The sequence below is a fragment of the Sus scrofa genome, chromosome 17 (assembly GCF_054392235.1).
Source record: "Sus scrofa isolate SSC_HxYL_T2T_F1_AM1 chromosome 17, Sscrofa_HxYL_maternal_Yorkshire_Landrace_v2.0, whole genome shotgun sequence".
Lineage (NCBI taxonomy): Eukaryota > Metazoa > Chordata > Mammalia > Artiodactyla > Suidae > Sus > Sus scrofa.
The window spans coordinates 47,213,271-47,229,333 of NC_139399.1; the positions used below are offsets into that span (position 1 = coordinate 47,213,271).

The 16,063-nt window shown below is 45.2% G+C and overlaps 2 protein-coding genes across 13 annotated transcripts in view; both read left to right on the forward strand.

Moving 5' to 3' along the window:
* AAR2 (AAR2 splicing factor) overlaps nt 1–16,063 on the forward strand; it is a 70,489-nt gene that overhangs the window by 38,394 nt on the left and 16,032 nt on the right. The gene's annotated exons all lie outside the window — the stretch shown is intronic.
* Nucleotides 1–16,063, forward strand: part of DLGAP4 (DLG associated protein 4) — a 251,556-nt gene that overhangs the window by 12,272 nt on the left and 223,221 nt on the right. For 3 of the 12 annotated variants that reach the window (XR_014832271.1, XM_085003837.1, XM_085003835.1), the window contains exon 1: nt 895–1,080. The exons of 1 other annotated variant lie outside the window; for it this stretch is intronic. The gene's annotated coding sequence lies outside the window, so the exon portion shown is untranslated. Of the gene's footprint in view, nt 1–714; nt 1,081–16,063 lie in introns of those variants that run through there. 8 more of the 12 variants (XR_014832265.1, XM_085003828.1, XM_085003823.1 and 5 more) reach the window with 7 other exon arrangements.

The following is a 16,063-nucleotide window of genomic DNA, read 5'->3' on the forward strand; positions in this document are numbered from 1 at the left end:
TCATCTGAGCTCTGTGAACCCCTCAAGTCCATCCTTGGCTTCCCAAAAGCTTTCTTCCTCTGGCCTGAGCCCTGGAATCTTCTCCTTGCCTGGGCCAAGCCACCCATCTCCAGTCAATACTTCATGCTCCCTGAAGGCGGCAGCTTTGTCTGTCTCCCTCCCTTGCATTTCCAGTGCCTAGCAGAAGTGCTTGCAACAGAGTAGTAACTGGGTGACTAGATGAACAAGATTTGCCCTGAGAAGAGATTATAATGGAGTGATGCCAACTCAAGCTGCCTGGTCCAGTCCTACCTGCGTGAAACTGGACAAGTCACTCCACACCTCTGAGCTTCACCCTCCCCCACCCATAAAAGAGGGACGTCGAGTGCCTTCCTCCCATCTGTGGGGCCACCAATACTGTGGGGCTGTCCAGCTGCTATTATTGGTATGTTATTACCCAAAGACACACCACTAGTATTAGACCCTGTGTCTGGTCAAATGTGGTTCTCTATCCACACCCCCTCTCTGGATGCTGCTAGGAGCTTGGGGGGGCGCTTCTGGGCTGGACCAGACCCTCTCCTTCACCCCATGTGAGGAAGAAGTCCTTGTTGACACCTGTTCCTAGCCCCAGCCCCAGCTGCTATTCCTGGGCCCTCCCCATATCGCGAATCACCAGGCATTTTCCCTCCTAAATTCTGCTCTGCGTTTCCATAGGAACCGGGGGGGGGGTGGAGATGGGGGAGGGTCCTCCCCCACGGAAGGGAACTTCATTTGGGGCTGTTTGGGAGCGGCTGGCAGCGCCTGGCAGAGCTTCCCCCACTGCTCCTCTCCCCACTTTCCAGACCCCTCCCTGAACAGCATGTTCCTCCGACCGTGATTTTTAATGCATTTATCCTGGCGCTTAATTTATCCCTCATTGTGATCAGATTTAGCTGAGAGCGCTGTGTGCGCAGCGCAGGCATGCCTGCATATTCATGAGCTGGTTCATTCATGCCACCCGAGAGGATGCCAGGTGCGCAGGAGCAGCGGCCTGGGGCCATGGATCCCATCTGCAGCAAGGATGACCTAGGGTCAGGGGTCAAGGGCCACGGCTGGAGCCAGGTAGGTGGCCTAGGGTACAGCCTGTGTGGGGAGTTGCTGGGTGCAGGCTCTGGAGTCAAACTGTCTTTAAGACTTTCTCTGCCATTTCTTTATCTTTTTTTTTTTTTTTTTTCTTTTAAGGGCTGCACCCTTGGCCTATGGAGGATCCCAGGCTTAGGGGTCGAATTGGAGCTGTAGCCACCGGCCTACACCACAGCCACAGCAATGCCAGATCCGAGCTGCATCTGTGACCTACACCACAGCTCACGGCAACACCAGATCCTTAACTTGCTGAACAAGGCCAGGGATCGAACCCGCATCCTCATGGATACTAGTCAGATTCATTTCTGCTGCGCCACAAAAGGAACTCCTTTCTCTGCCATTTCTAATGAAGTCAATGCACCTCTCAATTTATTCATCTGAAAAAGGGGCCAATAATGGCATTGCTCTGAGTCACTGGAAGGGTTGAAGGACATAATACAGGTCAATGATCACAGGCATGGGGTGGGATGGGGTAGGAGCCGGTGTAAGTGATCAGCACATTCCACCAGCATCATTATGGTCACGGCCGAGCAGTGGTTCATCTGGTCTGGTCCACCAGGGAGAAATAAGGCAGCCGCAGGTAGCGCATAGGTCTGTTCTGGCGGGCGTAGGATGCAGGGCATGTGGTATCTCTCCCAGCCTATGCCTGACTCCTGGTACTAGCTCCCCTTGAGTGGAAATCAGGAGGCCAGTCTCCAGGAGGGCAAGAGAAGCCCAAAGAAGCCATCCAGCCTCTGAGGAAAGGCCACAGGGGTCATCTGGATGTGTGAGCCCTTCCAGGGCCCAGCACGTTCTCAGGAGACTGGGGCTCTGGAAGGAGACTGGGCTCTTGCCTCCAGATTTTTCAGGCCCATGGGAATTCCCCTGTAGCTTTACTGTCATCGCTATTCATTCTGTCAGTTTAATGATGCCAGTCCCTGCTGGGTGCTGGGGACACATTTGTCCTCAGGGGGCTCTCATCCCATGCGGGAGGTGAGCTCAGGATAAGGAATAGTCAGGGACTTCACATGAAGCCAGGTCAACTTCTGTGGAATTCAGAAGAGGAATGGAAGAAGTCACCCCATGTGCGACATCAGGGGAGACTTCTTGTAGAAGGCAGAGTTTTGGCAGAATCTTGAAAATGTGGCTATAAAGAGATAGGTTAGAATAAGGACATGTGGTGTCTAAGGGACAGCAAAGGCCTGGTGATGGGAACTTGACCTGGGCAGTGCTGGACAGATGGAGGCTGGGAGAACCATGAGCCCCAGGCAGAGGGGTCCTGACTTATTTCAGTTCTCCCCTGAGGCAGGGGGCTGGAGGGGGCTCACTTCTGTCCCTCAGATGCATGTGTGCACTCAAGGCTCACGTTCCAGCTTGTGGGAGAAAAGAAGAGAGCTCTCACCCTGGCTCTCCTGATTAATCTATAATTAAATCAGCCATGGAGCCACGGTGTCATTAGGGGACTGGTGAGGGAAACAGCGATTTCTCTGTGAATCAAGAGCCCTGCCTGGTGGCTGTGGATAGGGCCATGCACAGACAGCCATCAGGGGCAAGGGGCAGGCATCAGAGGCCAGAGCCTCAGGCCTCAGCCAGAGATAAGAAAACCAGCAGCTCCCACTGGGCCATTTACAGCGTATTCCCATCACAATCTTGGTTAATCACAACAATGCCATGAGGAGGCTACTATCATTTATTCCTACTTTACAGATGAGAAACTGAGATGCAGGGAACAAATGAGTGAGATAGCCTGGTTGAGAACATGGGTTTTGGGATCAGAAAATCTTAGGTTCAGCATTCCCAGATGTGCCTCTTGCCGGCTGCGTGGCCTCAGGCATATTGCTTACCTTCTCTATTCCTCAGATTCTTCATCTGTATATTGAAGACAAAACATTATCACTTCGAAGTAGTATTGTTGTAAGGATTGAATGAAACAATCCATGTTAAGAATTGAGCACAGTGTTTGGCATTTAACAAGTGCTCATCAGATGCTACTACTTATCATCACGATTTGTCTGTTTCTTATCGGTCTTTCTCACTAGAGTGTAGGCTCCATGAGGCCAGGGACTATGTTCACCTTATTCGTCTCTGTGATGCCAGCAGTTGTCACTTGTTAGTGGTCAGTAAATTATTTTATCTGAGACAGCATTTATCTGAAAAATGCGAAATAAATGTTAGCTATTATTTTCTCTATGTTCTTCTGGGCTTTAAAAAGGATTCATGGAGACAAGTATTACTATTTTTGTTGTTATCTTTGTTCTGATCACTGTCTTATCCCAAGTTTGCTATTCAGAGTTGGTTCTTCCTGAAATGCATTCAGGAAAAGCCTAGAAAAATGCAGGGAGCCTCGGTCCACAGGTGGCTGCTGAGAGATAAGGAAGCAGGTTGAAGGAGTCATCTGGGGACAGCCTTGGAGACCTCTGGGCTACCCACCAAGCCCCAGCTTGGGGGCCCTGGAGGAGCCCCTTCCTCTTGTCATGTGGGGGACTTAGAACTTGCGGAGAAACCAGGGGGCTGGAGCCTGCAGCCCACTTAAAGTGGACGGGATCTGGGCGATTCTGAGGGCATTTGAGGATCATTGTTATCTCTGTCCTGTGGGGCAGTGCCTTCCAGCCTCTCCTTTGGGATCTGAGGTTTGTTACACAATAACTGTTAAAAGTCCTAGATTCTCCAAATGATCTCCTTTAAGTATGGTCAATTTGAGTGGATTCAAAGTTACAGAGATAGCTGTGAACCCCTGTTCACTTTCATCCTTGAGTGGGGGAGTTACCTGGACCTTGCAGAACCTGCAGCCCCTCACCTGTATTTCAGGCTATGAGTAACTGATGGCTGTTAACAGCCATTCATGGGGAATTCCTGTTGTGGCTCAGTGGTTAATGAACCCAACCAGTATCCATGAAGGATGCAGGTTCCATCCCTGGCCTCACTCACTCAGTGGGTTAAGGATCTGGTGTTTCCGTGAGCTGTGGTGTAAGTTGCAGATGCGGCTCAGATCCAGAGTTGCTAGGGCTCTGATTTGACCCCTAGCCTGGAAACCTCCATATGCCATGGGTGCAGCCCTAAAAAAACAAAGACAAAACAAAACAAAACAAAACAAACAGTCATTCTTGGCGCTGAGGCAGGGGCTTGTGTGTGTCCCACTCCCTTTCCCGTGTGCGGGGTGCCTGCCGATGACCTCTGCGCTTCTCTGCCCCAGGGTGTTCTCTGCTGTGGGAGCACATTCAGCCCAAAGGGCCAGGGGCTTAGGGCCCCAGGAGCTATCTCCCACCAAAGGGGTTGGGGGTGGTGGAGAAAGACTTCCTCGCCCCTCAGCGGGACAGTCGTTTGCAGTGGTAACTCAGTTAGCTCCATTCTTGATGTCACTCTCTTTTTTGGCTCATTCCCCTCATTGTGACTCCAGTCCTCATCCAGGGGAACCCAGCCTAAGACACTATCCAAAATCACGTGTGCTTTCCTGACCTTAAGAATTCTTGAGAGATGTCAAAAGCCTGTGGATACTCTTGGGAGTGTATCCATCACGTGGGCTGTGATGACAAAAATATGGGGGCCTGTGGCTCTGGGAGGGGAGGGGATAGTGCTGGTCAGCAGATGGTTCTGGTAAAGAGAAGCTGATGGAAACCCGGGTAGCAGAGAGCTCTGTATTGTGGCAGCTTCACCTCCAACCTTCATCAGGAACCTGATGCAGATCCTAAAGGACTCTGTGCCGAACCAGAATCACTTGTTTTGTTTCAGTAATCGCCAGTTAAGCACCTAATGTATGCTGGGGGTACAGAAGGATAAAAAAGGTGAATAAGAGTGAGTATCCTTGCCCCTGGGACGTCAGTGTCAGTTGGGGAAGAGATGTGTCAACGTGTGGATTGAAGTTGGAGAGGAGCCGAGAAGACTTGAGAGGACTTTGAGAAATTCATCCATTGATTTAAGATACATTTATTGCATGTGTAGTGTATACAGGCACTGTATTAGGCCTTGTGGCTGGAAGAGAGATATACTGCACTCAGAAGTGAGGAAAGTGAGCTGACATTTATTGAGCTCCTACTGTGTGCCAGGCACTGAGTAGGGAGCCTTCCAAAGTTCATCTCTTTTCTTCTCACAACAAACCCATGAAGAGATAACTATTCTTATCCCCACTACACAGAAGAGGCCCAGAAAGGTGATGTCACTTATAAGACCACACGGCTGGTAAGTGGCAGAGCTGGGATTCAACCTAGATCTGTCGAATTCCTAGACCCCAATACTATTTTTTCCCCTCGAATCAGACTGTGGTTTTTGTCTTAAATACCCACTGAGTGAACCAGTTTTAAAAAGAACAAAATCTGGAAGCAAACCAGGCCAGTCTCAGATGGAGTCAGAACACGCTTTTGCTGGAGTTGAGCTCCTGCTCAGAAGCCCCATCTCATCAACAGGGGCCCCGGCCTGGCCTTGACCCCTGTCTGTAGGGAATCCAGGACAACTGGAAGCTGACCTCATTCCACCCTGAAGAGTCAGGGAAGGAGAGCTTGGTGGAGGCCTGCTCCCTGCGCCCACTGGGCCTCAATTGGGACTGACACAGGATTTAGGCCAGCACAGGGCTCAGACCTCCCCCTCACCTCCCTAAGGGTAGTCAGGGCAGGGCCTGGCTGGATGGGGGAGGATGTTCCAGCTACTATTACTGCAGTACAAATCACCCGAAAATTTAGAGGCACAAACCAACCATTTTATCACACACACAGGCTCTGTCAGTAAAGAATATGAACAGGACACCATGGGGGTGTGTGCTTCATGATGTCTGGGGCCTCCCCTGGGAAGACTCAATAGCTGAGGGTGACTAGGCAGTGGAGGCTGGAATCCTCTGGAGTACATTCCCTCCCACATCTGGCCATTGGTGCTGGCTGTCAGTTGGGACCTCAGTGGGTCTGTCAGAGCAACTACACATGGCCTTTTCATGCCACCTCTCCCTGGATTGGATTGGGCTTTCTCACAGCATGGTGGCTAGGTTCTAAGAACAAGCATCCCAGAAGGGCCATGTGAAAATTGTAGTGCCTTTTATGACCTAACCTTGGAAATCACGTAGCCTTGCATCACTTCTGCAATAATCATAAGCCCGCCCAGTTTCAGAGGAAAGGAACAAAGACCTTACCTCTCAATGGGAGAGCATGTGAAATTAGAGATGTTGTTGTGGCCATTCCATCACATAATTTGCTACTGAAGTCAGTAGGGGGGTGTTGGCTGTCAAAACTATTAGACCAGTTTGAGTGAGTGCCTTCTCTGAGTGGAGATAGAGTGAGCATTGTGAATAGCAGACTCAGGGGGAGGGTAGTCTGAGTGGGTCAGAGAACAAGTAGCTTGGATTGAGGTTGACTTCTGAGGTCTAACAGCAGGGCTGGAGATAACCTGGCATTGAAACAAAAATTATTTTATTTGTTTGTCTACTACTGCTCCATTGGTCCAGCTGCCCGCTCACACATCCATCCATCCCTCCATCCCTCCATCCATCTTTTTATCCATTTATCCACCCACTCTTCTATCTCACTGTCCTCTCATTTATTCAACAGTACAGTTGGATCATATGCACATTTAACTTATGTAAATTCAACCATATCCTTAGCAAAACACAGAGAGAGGAAAAACTAATTTTAAAAGCACAATTGACTCTACCTGCCATTCCCCTCTGTGGGTGTGTGCCCCCGAGGGAGGATGGCTGAACCACATGACTTTCCAGATGATTATACAGAAACATGTTACTAAGTGGGTTGGTGAAAGCAAAACCACAAATGCCACATTTCAGAGGCGATTGGTTGGATCTCATAGGGCAATTTTAACTGTTTATGTTTCACCTTTCACGCTGACTTTCCTGCCTTCTGTGAGGGATGGGACCCACCTCTCTGTGATGGGCTGATCCCTAGTGGCACAGACATGGCAAGACCTGGTCCCTGACCTCAATATCCTCACAGTCTATGGCAAGTGCAATGAGACAGACATGTAAACAGATCATTACAGTATAATATGAAAAATACCATGACTTATTAAAATATAAGTCTATGTAAAGTTGGAGAAGCATCAAAGAGCAAAAGACCACTGGTGGTGGGATAGGAAGCGATTGGGGGGGGGGGTCTTGTGAGTGTAGGACATTTAAACAACATCTTAAAGGATGAGCTTAAATTTTCAAGATACTCAAGAGGGAGAAGGGCCTGCCAGGAGGAGGGAATAGCACATTAGTCAGAGATTTTCAAAAACCCAGGGTGTTGAGGAAACATAGAGTAGGATGGGTAGGCAGGAATAGAGGGAAAGAGTCTCCTGTTATCACTAGGCTGGATACCAAGGGCCCCAGCCCCAAGTGCCAGTGAAGGAGAGGGTTGGGGGCATGGAAGAAGTTTGGGCAGAGGAGTGTGAAGGTCAGAGTTGTCTTTTGATTAGATCTCTGGCTCCTGCATAAGAATGGATAGGAGAGGAAGTGTCTGGAAGAAGGGAGACCAGTGGGGAGGCTGAGCCCCACCCAGGTTTCTGTGAGTTCCAGAATGTGTGGCTGCCATGGAAACAGCTTGGTAGTAAGTGACCCTGGAGAGAGTGAACTGAGTAATTCCCATGTCCCATAAGGTGAGGGCCCAGTTATGGGGCACACTTCCCACTTTGGGTTTAAGAGTCCAAATAGATTTCCTCACAAGCCTCTAAGTGATCAATAGTCCCCTCAGGGGTCAGCCAGAGGGTTTGGGTTCTGGGTCCTGTGCTGCATGCCTGGTGGTCTTTGGTGGTCTGCCTTGGGTCATGGTACATGCAGGCTATTTGTTTATGTTAGGTCCTTGATTATTGTAACTCCTGGATCTGAGGACTCATGTCTTTCATCAGGTCTAGACTTCTCTGAATACTCCCTTCCTACTCTTCTCTTTATCTTCTCTTCTTGCAGCTCTAAGTAGACATTTGTTAGACCTTCTAGGGCTAGCCTCCAAATCTCATTTTTTACTTCTCTCTGTCTCCTCTCTCTCCTATGTTCTGGATAATTTCTTCAGATTCCAAGTCATATTTTTTTCTCTTCATATGAGGCTGATCTGCTGTTTAAACCACCCCCCCCATGGGTTTTCACATACCAATATTATAGTTTTCATTTCTGGAAGTCTGACTCGGTTCTCTTTCAAATCTGCTTGTCCTTTTGGGAGAGTCTCTTGCTCCTTACTCATATTTTCAACTGGCTCTATTACTTCTCTAAGCACATGAAGTGTATTTATTTTGTATTCAACCCTGTAATACAAATATTTGAAGTCTTTGGGGATCTGCTTCTGTCGTGTGTGGCTTCTTCTGTCTTGCTCAGGGTAGCGTGTTTTTCTTGAATGCTTTGAATCTTTTCAGTTGTCAGTTTGACCTGTATCTGCGGGGATTCACTGAAGGCTAGAATGAGGGGTTTTTCTTCCAGGGAAGATTTAGTTTTGCTTCTGGGAGCATCACAGAATTTCTTTTCATATTTTTCGATACTTCAGAAAATTGAACAGTTTCCTACAAAAAAGCAAAGCCCACAAGGCTTTAGAGGGAACCACTATTCTAACTTCTACCATCATTGATTAGTTGTGAATATTTATGCAAATGGTTTAACACAGGATTCCTTATCTTGATGTAATATCGGATGTGATTCATTCATGCTACTGTATGTGGTAACAATTTGTGTAGTGTTCCAGTTTACGAATATACCACAATTTATTTATCCATTGTCCTGATGATGAACATTTGAGTTGCTTCCAGTTTGGTGCCATTATGAATGAAGCTGCTATGAACATTCTTGCATATTACTTTTGGTAAACATAAGCACTTATTTTTATTGAATAAATACCCAGGAGTATTGGGTGATAGAGTATATGGATGTTTGGTTTTAGTAGATAAGCCAAACGGTTTTCCAAAGTGGTTGTGCCAATGTACTGTCCCATGAGCCATATATGAGAGTTCCAAGTGCTCTACATCCTCACCAGAACTTGGCATTGTATAGTTTTAATTTTTGCCACTCTGGTTGGGTATTTCATTGTGGCTTTAATTTGTGGTTTCCTGATGATTAATGCTGTAGAACGCCTTTTATGTTTATTGGCTATTTTGATACCCTATTTGATGCACGTTCAGATCTGTTGTCCTCTTTTTTTTTTTTTTTTGAACTTGGAATTAATTGGAATACACTGGAAGAGTAAAAGTGGTGCGTATTCCACATTATATAACACCTCCAGCAGAGTGTAGGGCAGTGGTGCACTTGTACTGGCTCTTGGAGGTAAAAATAGCCTGATTTGTAGCATTTTCTGATTTCCTCAGTGTAAATACTCCAGCCACAGCCAATTTCAAGCTACCAACTGAATGGCTTACAGAATTCTTGAATATTTAAGCAAGCAGCTCCCATGAGCCAGTATGGATCAGCTCTGGGACACCACTATGTCTGTGGCAACACCTCTAATGAAACTAATTGATATTTCTGCAGCAAAATATGTAAATATTCATACTAATTGGTATAAAAAGGCCTCACATCAGTTGAGGTCAGTTTTTTGCCTGCAAATGAGTCAACCACCAATTATCTGTAAAAGAACTTTCAGTTTACTGAGCTCTTTGAATTTTCACATTGCACAAAAAAGATTGTGGTTCCATATCTGCTTCTAGTCAACTGTTTGAAGATTTGTTGGTGCTGTTGGGGCATGTCAGGAAATCCTCTCAGATTTGTGTGCACAGCAGCAAACAATGATTTTGAGCAAACAGACCTCCAAGGTCCCTTCTAGTCCTGAAAGTCTACAGCCAAAAATTCGAGAAATATTCCACTAATTGTCCACTTTCCTTTATTTCTATTTTAGCATTGCTGTGGAATAGAGTCTTTCAAAATGTGACTTCTGCAACCCAGCAATCACATAGCTCTTCCCACAGAACATTCTGGAGTCAGTCTGCCTAGATTAGAATCTTAGCTCTACCATTGACTTGCTTGTTGATTTTGGGCAGGTCACATTAAATCCCTCTGTGCCTCAGCTTCTCATCTTATCATGAAAACTGAGGTTACAAAAATAGAGGAGTTCCCGTTGTGGTGCCTTGGAAACGAATCCAACTAGGAACCATGATATTGTGGGTTCAGTCCCTGTCCTTGCTCAGTGGGTTAAGGATCTGGTGTTGCCGTGAGCTGTGGTGTAGGTCACAGATGTGGCTCAGATCTGGCGTTGCTGTTGCTCTGGTATAGGCTGCAGCAACAGCTCTGATCAGACCCCTAGCCTGGGAACCTCCATATGTCATGGGTGTAGCCCTAAAAAGACAAAAGACAACAACAACAACAAAAAAAATAGAATTCCTGGGGACCTCCTCTGGGCTGCCTGCTGGGGTTTCCTCATACCTGAGCCCCCAGGTTGCATCAAATATCTTGGACCAGTTAGCATTGGTGGGTGGAGACAATTTGTAATGGCAACAAGGAAACCTACATTGCCCATACTTGGTTCCCTAGGGTGTTTCTCCATCTTTCTACCTTGATGATCTGTGCCTGCAGTGACTGGTTAGGGCAGCTGCTAACCAAGGGCAGTTTCTCGAGGCCAAACCTCTCCCTCAGGAAATATGCGCTTACCTGAGAAATATCACATCCCCCCTATCCTGATGAGAATTTGAAATCCACCACTGTGGTTTATCTCAGGCCTGGGCTGCTTCTTCCTCTAGAGCCTGTCTTAGGCCATAATTTAGATCCATCTCCCCTCTCTGAGGGGCAGTGGAAGCTGAGATGCAGCTCACATCCTGTGTTGTCCAGTCCAGGGGGGCCCTTCTGCTCAGGGAAGGGGGATGGTGGCTGAGCCTTTGAGGTGTGAGCAGGTCAGGGGCCCTTCTTGTCTCATCATTAACCTGTCCTCATGGGCATTTTAAAACTTGGGCTGTCTTGTCCTTTCCTTATAGATTCATTGGAGCTCTTTGCATGTTCAGGATATGAGCCCTTACTTGGATAGATGTATTAAAATATACATTCTCCCAGTCTGAGGCTTGTCTTTTTTTTTTTTCAGTCTTTTTAGGGTTGCACCTGCAGCATATGGAGGTTCCCAGACTAGGGGTTGAATTGGAGCTGTAGCTGCCAGCCTACCCCACAGCCACAGCAACGCCAGATCTGAACCCACTGTATTCAACTTACACCACAGCTCACAGCAACCCCAGATCCTTAACTCACTGAGCCAGGCCAGGGATTGAACCTGCATCCACATGGTTACTAGCCAGGTTTGTTACCACTCAGCCACAGCAGGAGCTCCCTGAGGCTTGTCTTCAAATACTCCTAAATGAAGAATTCAAATTTAATGAAGTCTAATTTATCATTATTTTCTCTTATCATTTATAGTTCTTATACCTTTTCAGAAATCTTCAAGAATGAAGATATTTATCCATGTTTTCTTCTAGAATTTGTATTTTTTCAGTTCCACATACAGATTTATGATCCTCCATCTTGAATTTATTTTGCATGTTGTGTGAGGTAAGCGTCAGAATCCTTTTTTTTTTCTTTTTCATACAGATATCTAGTTTTGACAGAACTATTTATTGAAAATACAAAATAAATATACTTTTTTGCACATTTTATTTTGGGGGGCTGCACCTGCAGCATATGGAAGTTCGCAGGCTAGGGGTCGAATTGAAGCTTTAGCTGCTGGCCTACACCATAGCCACGGCAATGACCTACCAGACCCGAGCTACATCTGTGACCTATGCTGAGGCTTGCAGCAATACTGGATCCTTAAGCCGCTGAGAGAGTCCAGGTATCAAACCTGCATCCTCATGGACACTGGTCAGGTTCTTAACCTGCTAAGCCACAATGGGAACTCCTGTAAATATTTTTAATTGAAAAATACTTATCTTTTCTCCACTGAACTGCAGAGACACCTGTAATCATATATGTGTGCAGCATTTGTGTTTTGGACTCTCTATTCTATATTCTTTTTTAAAAAAATATAGTTGCTTTACACTGTTTTGCCAATTTCTACTGTACAGAAAAGTGACTCAGTCATATATATACATATATTCTTTTTAAAATATTATTTTCCATCATGGTCTATCCCAGGAGATTGGGTATATTTTCCTGTGCTATACAGTAAGACCTTGTTGTTTATCCATTCTAAATGTAATAGTTTGCATCTACTAACCCCAAAATCCTATGCATCCCACTCCCTCCCCCATCCCCACTGGCAGCCACAAGTCTGTTCTCTGTCTGTGAGTCTGTTTCTGTTCTGTAGATAGGTTCATTTGTGCCATATTTTAGATTTTACATATAAGTGATATCATATGGTATTTGTCTTTCTCTTTCTGACTTACTTCACTTAGTACGATAATCTCAAATTTCATCCAAGTTGCTGCTCTTGACATTATTTCATTCCTTTTTAATGGCTGAGTACTATTCCATTCTATATATGTACCACAACTTCTTAATCTATTTATCTGTCGATGGACATTTAAGTTGTTTCCATATTTTGGCCATTGTGAATAGTGCTGCTATGACCATAAGGATGCATGTATCTCTTTGAATTATAGTTTTTTCCAGATATATGCCCAGGAGTGGGATTGCTGGATCATATGGTATTTCTCTATGTAGCTTTCTGAAACTTCCACATTGTTCTGCATAGTGGTTGTACCAGTTTACACTCCCACCAACAGTGTAGGAGGGTTCCCTTTTCTCTGCACCCTCTCCAGCTTTTGTTTTTTGTAGACTTATTAATGCTGGCCATTCTGACTGATGTGAAGTGGTACCTCATTGTAATTTCAATTTGCATTTCTCTAACAATTAGCGATGCTGAGCATCTTTTCATGTGCCTACTGGCCATCTAAATGTCTTCTTTGGAGAAATGTCTTTATGTCTTCTGCCCATTTTTCAATTGGATTGTTTGTTTTTTGTTATTGAGTTTCTATTCTTTACTCTTCATCTACTTGTCTATTTGTGCACTAATGGCACACCAACTTAATTATTGTAGCTTATTTCTAAATTAAACTTTTTAATTCATTTTTTATTGAGACATAATTGTCTATAACATATTAGTTTCAGGTGTTCAACAGAATGATTTGATATTTGTATATTTGTGAAATAATTAAAATTTTAATTTCAAGATAATTGAAGTTCTCGTATAGTTTAAAAAGTAATACAGAGAGAGCCCATGTGCTCTTTTACCCAGTTTCTATCAGTGGTAACATCTTGCAAAGGTATAATACAGTGTCTCAAGCAGGATGTGGATATTGGTAACAATCTTATTCACAACAGTCTTATTCAGAATTCCCATCTTGTACTCGTGTGTGTGTGTGTGTGTGTGTTCAGTTCTGTACACTTTAATTACATGAGGAGGTTCGTGTATTCACCACCATAGACAAGATACACAACAATTCCATTTCCAGAAGAATCCCCCCCCACCCCTGCATTTCCCTTTTTAGCCACACCCTTCTCCCTCTCACATTTTCTCCCCACTGCATCGACTATCCCTAATCCCTGGAAATCACTATTCTATTCTCCATTTCTATAATTTTGTGATTTCAAAGGTGTTATATAAATGGAATAACATAGTATGTAACCTTGTAGGATTGACTTCTTTCTCTCTGCATAAATTCCCTTGATAATCAACCACCCAAATCAGGAGTTCCCGTCGTGGCGCAGTGGTTAACAAATCCGACTAGGAACCATGAGGTTGCGGGTTCAATCCCTGCCCTTGCTCAGTGGGTTAAGGATCTGGCATTGCTGTGAGCTGTGGTGTAGGTCGCAGACGCGGCTTGGATCCTGCGTTGCTGTGACTGTGGTGTAGGCTGGTGGCTGTAGCTCCGATCAGACCCCTAGCCTGGGAACCTCCATATGCCTTGGGAACCTGGGAACCTCCATATGCCTTGGCCCTAGAAAAGACAGAAAGACAAAAAAAGAAAATCACCCAAATCATTGCAGAGTCAATAGTGTGTTCCTTTTTATTACTGAATAGTGTTCTGCGGTGAATGTACACATTTGTTTAGTCATTCAGTGAAGGATATGAATTGTTTCCAATTTTGGGGATATTATTAATAAAGTTGCTTTGAACATTCATATACAGATTTTTGTGTGAACCTAAGTTCCTATTTCTTTTGGATAAATGCCCAAGAATGCATTTCTGGGTTGTATGGTAATAGCATGCTTATTTTGTTTTTGTTGTTGTTGTTGTTTTCAGCTGCCCCCGTGGCACATGGAAGTTCCTGGGCTAGGGATCAAATCTGAGCTACAGCTGCAGCCTATACCACAGCTGTAGCAATGCCAGATCCTTAACCCACTATGCCACAGTGGGAACTCCTAGTTGTTATTGGTAGTGGTGGGTTTTTTTGGTTTGTTTTTGATATAGATGTTATTTTTTTAGAGCTATTTTAGATTCACAGCAAAATTGAGTGGAAAAAACAGAGAGTTCTCATACTTCCCCTGCCCCTACAAGTGGGTTTTTTTCTTTTTTGGCCACCCAGAAGCACATGAAGTTCCCAGGCCAGGGATCAGATCTGAGCAGCAGTCGCTACCTAAGCTGTAGCAACACTGTCCCTGGCCAGGGATCGAACCTGCATCCCAGTGTTCCCAAGATGCCGCCCATCCTATTGCACCACAGCAGGAACTCCCCCTGCCCCTACATTTGCACAGCCTCTGCCACTATCAAATCCCCCACCGGAGTGGCACTGACACATTATTTTCACCTAAAGTCCATAGTTTATGTTAGAATTTACTCTTAGTGTTATACATCCGATGGGTTTGGGCAAATGCATGACATGTATATCTTTATAGTATCACACAGAGTAGTTTCACGGCCATAAAAAATCCTCTATGCTCTGCCAATTCATCCCTCCCACCTCAAACCTCTGGCAAACATTGATCCTCTTACTGTCTCCATAGTTTTGCCTTTTTCCAAAAGTCACATAGTTGGAATTATGCAGTCTTATACCTTTTTATATTGGCTTATATCACTTAGTAATATTCCTTGAGTGTCCTCCATGTCTTTTCATGGATTGATAGCTCATCTCTATTTTGAACTGAATAATATTTTATTGTATGGATGTGCCACAGTTTATTTATCCATTCACCCATTGAAGGACATCTTGGTTGCTTCCAGGTTTTGGCAATTATGAACAAAGCTGCTATAAATATTTATGTGCAGGTTTTTGTGTAGATCTAAGTTTTCAACTCATTTAGGTAAATACTGAAGGTCAAATTGGAGCTGTAGCTGCTGGCCTGCACCACAGCCACAATTGCTAGATCATGTGGTAAGAGTATGTTTAGTTTAGTAAGAAACTGTCCTCTAAAGCAGCTCTACCATTTTATATTCCCACTAGCAATGAAATGAGAGTTCCTATTGCTCTACACCTCATTGCCCTTTGGTGTTTTCTATGTTTTGGATTTTGGCCACTCTCTTTTAAGGGCTGCACCTGTGCAGGATATGGAAGTTCCCAGGCTAGGGGTTGAATTGGAGCTGCAGCTGCTGGTTTACGTCACAGCTATAGCAGTGCAAGATCTGAGCCACATCTGTGACCTATACCACAGCTCATGGCAATGATGGATCCTTAACCCGCTGAGCAAGGCCAGGGATTGAACCCACATCCTCATGGATACTAGTTCGTTTTGTAACCCACTGAGGTACAGCAGGAACTACAGTATCTCATTGTTTTCCCTAATGACATATGATGCTGAACATCTTTTCATGTGCTTACTTGCCATCTGTGTATCTTCTTTGGCGAGCTGTCTGTTCAGGTCTCATGCCTATTTTTTAATTGGATTGTTCATTTTCCTATTGTTAAGGTTTTGTTTTGTTTATTTTTTTATTATTTATTTATTTATTTGCTCTTTAGTGCTGCACCTGCGGCATATGGAGTTCCCAGGCTAGGGGTCGAATTGGAGCTGTAGCTGCTGGTCTGCACCACAGCCACAGCCATGTCAGATCTGAGCCACATCTGCAGCCTACACCACAGCTCACTGCAACTCTGGATCCTTAACTCACTGAGTGAGGCCAGGGATTAAGCCCGAGTTTTCACGGATGCTAGTCAGATTTGTTTCTGCTGAGCCATGATGGGAATT